At 39.9% G+C, this 5556-nt stretch overlaps 1 long non-coding RNA gene across 1 annotated transcript in view; it reads left to right on the top strand.

Moving 5' to 3' along the window:
* The first annotated feature begins 3888 nt into the window (after nt 1-3888).
* LOC106935989 (uncharacterized) overlaps nt 3889-5556 on the top strand; it is a 6220-nt gene continuing 4552 nt past the window's right edge. The window contains exons 1-2 of the long non-coding RNA XR_001422029.1: nt 3889-3988; nt 5097-5321. This is a non-coding gene — a long non-coding RNA (uncharacterized LOC106935989). The remainder of the gene's footprint in view (nt 3989-5096; nt 5322-5556) is intronic.

A 5556-nucleotide genomic window follows, 5' to 3' on the forward strand; every position in this document is an offset into this window, starting at 1 on the left:
GCTGTGTAATGGCTAAACGATAGCTCAGTTCGCTTCATTTCCCACACTGCATATATCTCTGAGCTGGAAACCACAGGTGCCCTTTCAGGTAATCCATTTTCTTGTCTCATATTTGCATATATGCATAATGCATGACAAAATGGCATCCCTAGGAGAGGGCCCAATGAGAGAAGACTATTTTTAGTATGCACCTGGCATCAGAACCACCCATCCTGATATCTCAGGTTCAATTAGAAAGGTTTGGTGCCAGCAAGGAAGGCTGCGCTGTGAGGGCTGCGTTTGGATGCTTAATGCTCTCACAGATTACACGCCGCGCTTTTTGTTCCCCAGAGTTGAAAATAATCTCTCCAAACAGGAGCAAATGAAAATATGAACATGCTTTTAAACACAGCATCGCTCAGTCAAGGTGGCAGCATAAAAATAAAGGATGCTTTCATCTGTTCTGTATATCAAAGGAAAAAAATGTGGACAAAGAAGCATTAATCTCCAACACAACAGAAGGAAGAAAATAAAAACATACAGATGAAAAGAAATGGTGCCATTTTTCATTGTGACATATTTTCAGTGGGATTTGTGTGGATCTGAGTTTCTGGGCGTGTTCCCCGGACCCGGGCCTTTCTGCTCCCATCAGTCACATGCAGCTCACTGAGCTCTGCAGGCACAAAATTATACTGTCAAACTCAATAATAACAGTAAGCATATTGAATTTCTGTAGCTTGTCCTACACGTTCCAAAGTCTGCAGATTAAATTGTTTTGCAAGAGTAAAGAAGGCTGACGAGTTTATCCTTCTCTCATCTTATTTCTGTCTCCGTCGATTATTGCTTCACTCTGTGTTTGACGTTTATATAAAACAACAGTATTTTCTTCCAGTGGGGGACTTCAGGTAAGACTTTTTCACAGATAGTATTAATGTGAGAGTTCTTCCGTTAACCAGCGTCTTCTTCTGGCTGGAGGGAAAACAGAAGCAGGTCAGGTTCTGTTTGAATCTCACCGTGACCGGATTCTGCTTCCAGCTCTGCACTGCTCATATTCACAGCCTTCAGGAAGTATCAGACATTTTATGTCCTTACCAATATCTTTACAAATTAAAATGTGAAAAGTGTGGCATGCATTTGTATTCAGGCCCTCTGAGTCCACACTGCTGGGTTGATGATGGACGTTCTCTAAATGTTTAGTCTGAGGCCAGAGCCAGAACAGCTGCACTGAATTTGGGTTTTGGTATCAGAATAAAGGATTAATTTTCTAGATTTTTATTTGATGAAAACATTTGAGGCTTGGCATTCTGTCATATGAACTTCAATCTCTATTAATGAGCAAATTTTGGACTCATTATAAACCCATTTCACTGTGTTTCTGTTGGTGGTTGTGATGTCACAAAGTGAGAAGATTTTAGTGCTTTAAAGTGTATTTCTTGTAAGATCAGAACTTTAACGTATTAATAATTAAATAAATAGATTTTAATGTGTTAAACTAAATGGTTTGTTGGCCAACAATGGCTCTGGCCGGAACCTTTGTATTCACTCGTTTCCAGGACATCCGTAAATCTGACACACAAGGACCGTCCGCTAGCAGCAACGATGGGCGAGGAAGCTGCTTCCTCTGGTCCACTGGACGTTAATTTCTGCTTATAAATCGATCTGATTGGACGCTGGGAAACACCGTTGTGTTCAAGTTATGCTAAAAGCAGCTATAGCCTATCAGCGAAGCTATGCTAGCCTAAAATAACATCTCAAAGCTAAACAAGCTAGCAGCACATCCGTCCCTAATGCTAAAGTGTTCCTGAAACTCTGGAAAGCTGAATTTGCACCAATTTGATGGTTGAAGAACAGATTAAAAACTTGAAATGTCTTTGTTTTTGATCTCATATGTCTATTTATTCAGAAACCTAACAGTAAAAATCTTTTTTCTAATTGAAAAAGTTGCTTATTTTGACAATTAAAATGTGATTAAATAATTACATACCCTGTAATAAACTAGATTTAAATTTGAACCACTAGTTTTATCTGATCAAAACATGAAATCTGCATTGTTTTGAGACTAAAGTTGCATTTCCAAGGATTCCTGTGTTTCTGTGTGCATAAATCTGTATGCAGGTGACTTTGTGTGAGATGTCTGCAAGTCTATTGCAGCAGGGAGGGACAGAGAGAGATCGCTATCTTCATGATGGATTGCAGAGAGGAGGCGATTTAAAATATTATTAGAACTCAGTTTGTGGCTTGCTAAAGGGTTCTTGCTTCTCCTGTGTGTCTGACTCCTTGTCTGCTCCACTTTCAAATTATGCAACAAATAATCGGCAGCAGTGGTTTGTGTGCATAAATTAGTTTTGTGTAAAACAGGAAACAACAACGTAGCAGTGATCTCTGTTCCTCTGCATCGACGCTGCAGCATCCTCAGCTTCCTCTGTTTTTTGCAGAACAGTTTGGTTATGCAATTAAAGCATAAAAAGTGATAGCGCAGCAAAACAACAGTCCCAGTTTAATTCGCGTCTAATGACAGAGCTGCTAAGTGGACCCCTGCCTCTGGAGGTCTAGGACAGGAAAAACCTCATTAACTTTTTTGTGCGTCTCCGTTTCCCCCTTCAGAGAACGCCCCAGCCTTATCTGTTGAGTGATTAGATGTGCAATGAAGAAACATTTCTGTATACATGTAACGTAGTCGGAGCCCAGTGGGACCGTCCCCCAGGGAAATGCAAATTATCTCGTTTTTCTGTGGAGGGAGAGTGAGGAGAGGAGACAGGGCTCTGAACGGTGGAAACATATTTCTCCCTATATCATGTTTTCCATGAGTTTGTGTGTTTTTGTTTTTCTCCTGTAAGGTCAATAACTCAGCCATGACATGAATGATTTATGCTTGGCCTGATCTGAAAACGCTGGTCCAGGTATTGATCGCTTGCTATTGACTGAAGAGCAGAGTGTCAGATGCAGTTGGGGAACACGAGGCTTCAGTATTAATGTGGTTTTGTTTTCTGCTCATTAGGCCCGTCCTCCATCTACTCTGCTGCCGATTTTGCCAACAACATGCAAGTGGTCTGACTGTAAGCAAAGCTGAGAAAAGTATTTACCCCTAAAAGGTTTTTTCTCCTAGCTAAATGTTTCAAAGAGTGACAAAAATCAAAAACAGACCAAATCATTTTTTGTTTTTAACTCTTTTTTGCCTCAGTTTGTTTTGACATGAAAATGAAAGTTTTTATTGTTTTTAAGCTTTTCTCTGAAAATGTATCTTGTCTCAACTAAAAATATGTTGTAGCTTCTGTGGTTGTAAAATCTGAAACTGAATTCATAAACCAAGCAGTGGTGCTCTTGCTCAGCACATCTAGAAAAAACAAGGATCTAAAACTGAACCTTATTTGTTACAAAATGCAACAATTTAACCTGCAGCTACAGTTTGAGATGTTCTGATTCTACAGAGCTTTTATCACATCCAACCCAAAAAATCCAGTCTGTTGCACTGAGATTAGACCAACACAGGATGGTGCAAAGTTATGTAATAAAAGGAAAATCATAGATGAATTTCAAATATTTTAATAAACACAGTCTTGCAGAGTGTGTGTATTTGTCTTCTGTTTCAATTGGACCAGAACTCCAGAACCACCTGGTTAAAGGTTCAGGCTTTTGGGATTTTTCTTTACTGGGTTTTGAAATTTTTCACCCTTTGTGTTTTGTGTGCATAAAACATTTCAGCAACAAAGCAGTTCAAACTGCTTTATCCCGTAAACAATAAATTAAAAGTCATAAAAATGTCATACAGTTGCTAATTGAGAACCAATAACAAACATTAAATCTGTCGAGTGCCATTGTTGTGCACCTAAACATGTCATGGTATAACCTATGTGAGATGGGAGCAGAAGTGGCGAAGGGGAACCTTTGTTTGGGGGGCGTTGCTTCCGGGTTGGTTCTGCGGCGGACTTCCTGTTTGCCTCAGATGTAGCCTGGATGCTAAAAGCAGGTTTAGGTTGTCATTGCCGAGTCCTGTTTCACTATTCTCCAGGTCAGTGCATGGTAAAAACTCACTAGAACTACTCTGTAGGATCTCTTATTTGACCAGCAGATGGCGCTGGTTCTGTGCACCTTTCTGCTAACAGTTTTATGAGGCCCAGATCGGCGGGACGCCAACCCGCGCTGGGGAAGTCAGGTGATTAAAAGTCTTACCAACTCCGGGTTTTAGGATTTTTATTCTGCTTTTGTTTGAATAATGTACATTTATGTTGCTTGGTGACTCATAAAGTAGTTTAGAGCCTGAAAGTAAAGTGAGTCCAGTTGACGTTAAAGGTAGAGAAACTATTCTTTGTTCATGAATTCAGAGGTTAAAGTTGGAACAATGCTAAGTTAAATTCTTTAGATGTTAATATGCAGCTGAATGCAGGAAAGATTTATCCTGTTTAATACACTGTGCCTTGGTTATCTTCATGTAAGTGAAAGATGATAATGTGAAAAAGGGTAATGTGTGAAATTAATTATTACTTGTGAACAAGGTCTATGAAACAAAGGTGATGTGAAGCATTAATATTGTGCACTGTAAAAGGTTTGTTGGTTAAATAAATGAGACGATTCGGTTTTAATCGCTGAATCCAGTTTTGTCCTCAGTCTTCGTCCTGGGACCTGTTACACCACCACCGAAGTCATCAAATATGTTGGTTAATATTCCATTTATTATGGGTCAAAAAGGACCTCAGTGTTTCAGCTGCTTGCTGAAGACGACATATTCATCAAGCTGCTTTGCTCTGCAATCTAACGTAGCAAACACAAAACGAGCAAAAGACCGAAGGACCTGTCCAGCAGCCCTGAGGAAACTGCTGCAAAAACTAAAACCAGAAGGTGTGAGGCAACATTTGGGCTAAACGAATGTAATTATTATTTAATACTGAATAAAATTCTAAAATTTTATCTTTTTGTTCATATTTTTGCTTGTGGGGCTGAAGAACATCTGGAGTTGAATTGTCATTGAATCACAAGCAGTAATGAGACTTTTGGGGGAAATTTGTCAAATCTTATATTTTGGGGTCTCAGAGGAATGGGGCTACATTTTTATTTGGCAAAAAATGTTAAAGTTTTTATTTCTCTTCATGAATTCTCACGTTGTGATGTTTTTTGGACAGTTTTTGGAAGAAACTGCAGAGAAAAGGATTGCAGTCAGCACCCAGCCCAGCAGCGCTAACGTCCATCTCACCTGCACTTGTTCTGGTTCTGATCCAAACAGTGGGTCCAAACAGCCCCCTCATGCTGCCTGAGGCTTTGCTGTTAAACTGCTGACAGATACGACTGCAGTGGAGTAAAATGTTGCACAGTTACGTTTATTTAACGTCCAATGCAGCCAAAATAAAGTAAGTTGCATTTTTCTTTACGTTTGTAAAGTTTCTTCTAAACTTTAAGTGCAGATAAATCAGTGGTCATGATTTTCAAATCTCCAGAAGAACTTTGGTGTGTGTGTGTGTGTGTGTGTATGTGTGTGTGTGTGTGCGCGTGTGTGTCTGCGTGTGTGTCTGCGTGTGTGTGTGTGTGCATGCGTGTGTGTGTGTGTGCGCGTGTGTGTCTGCGTGTGTGTCTGCGTGTGTGTGT

Source organism: Poecilia latipinna, unplaced genomic scaffold (genome assembly GCF_001443285.1).
Source record: "Poecilia latipinna isolate Pla-1442-1.1 unplaced genomic scaffold, P_latipinna-1.0 Scaffold2057, whole genome shotgun sequence".
Taxonomy (NCBI): domain Eukaryota; kingdom Metazoa; phylum Chordata; class Actinopteri; order Cyprinodontiformes; family Poeciliidae; genus Poecilia; species Poecilia latipinna.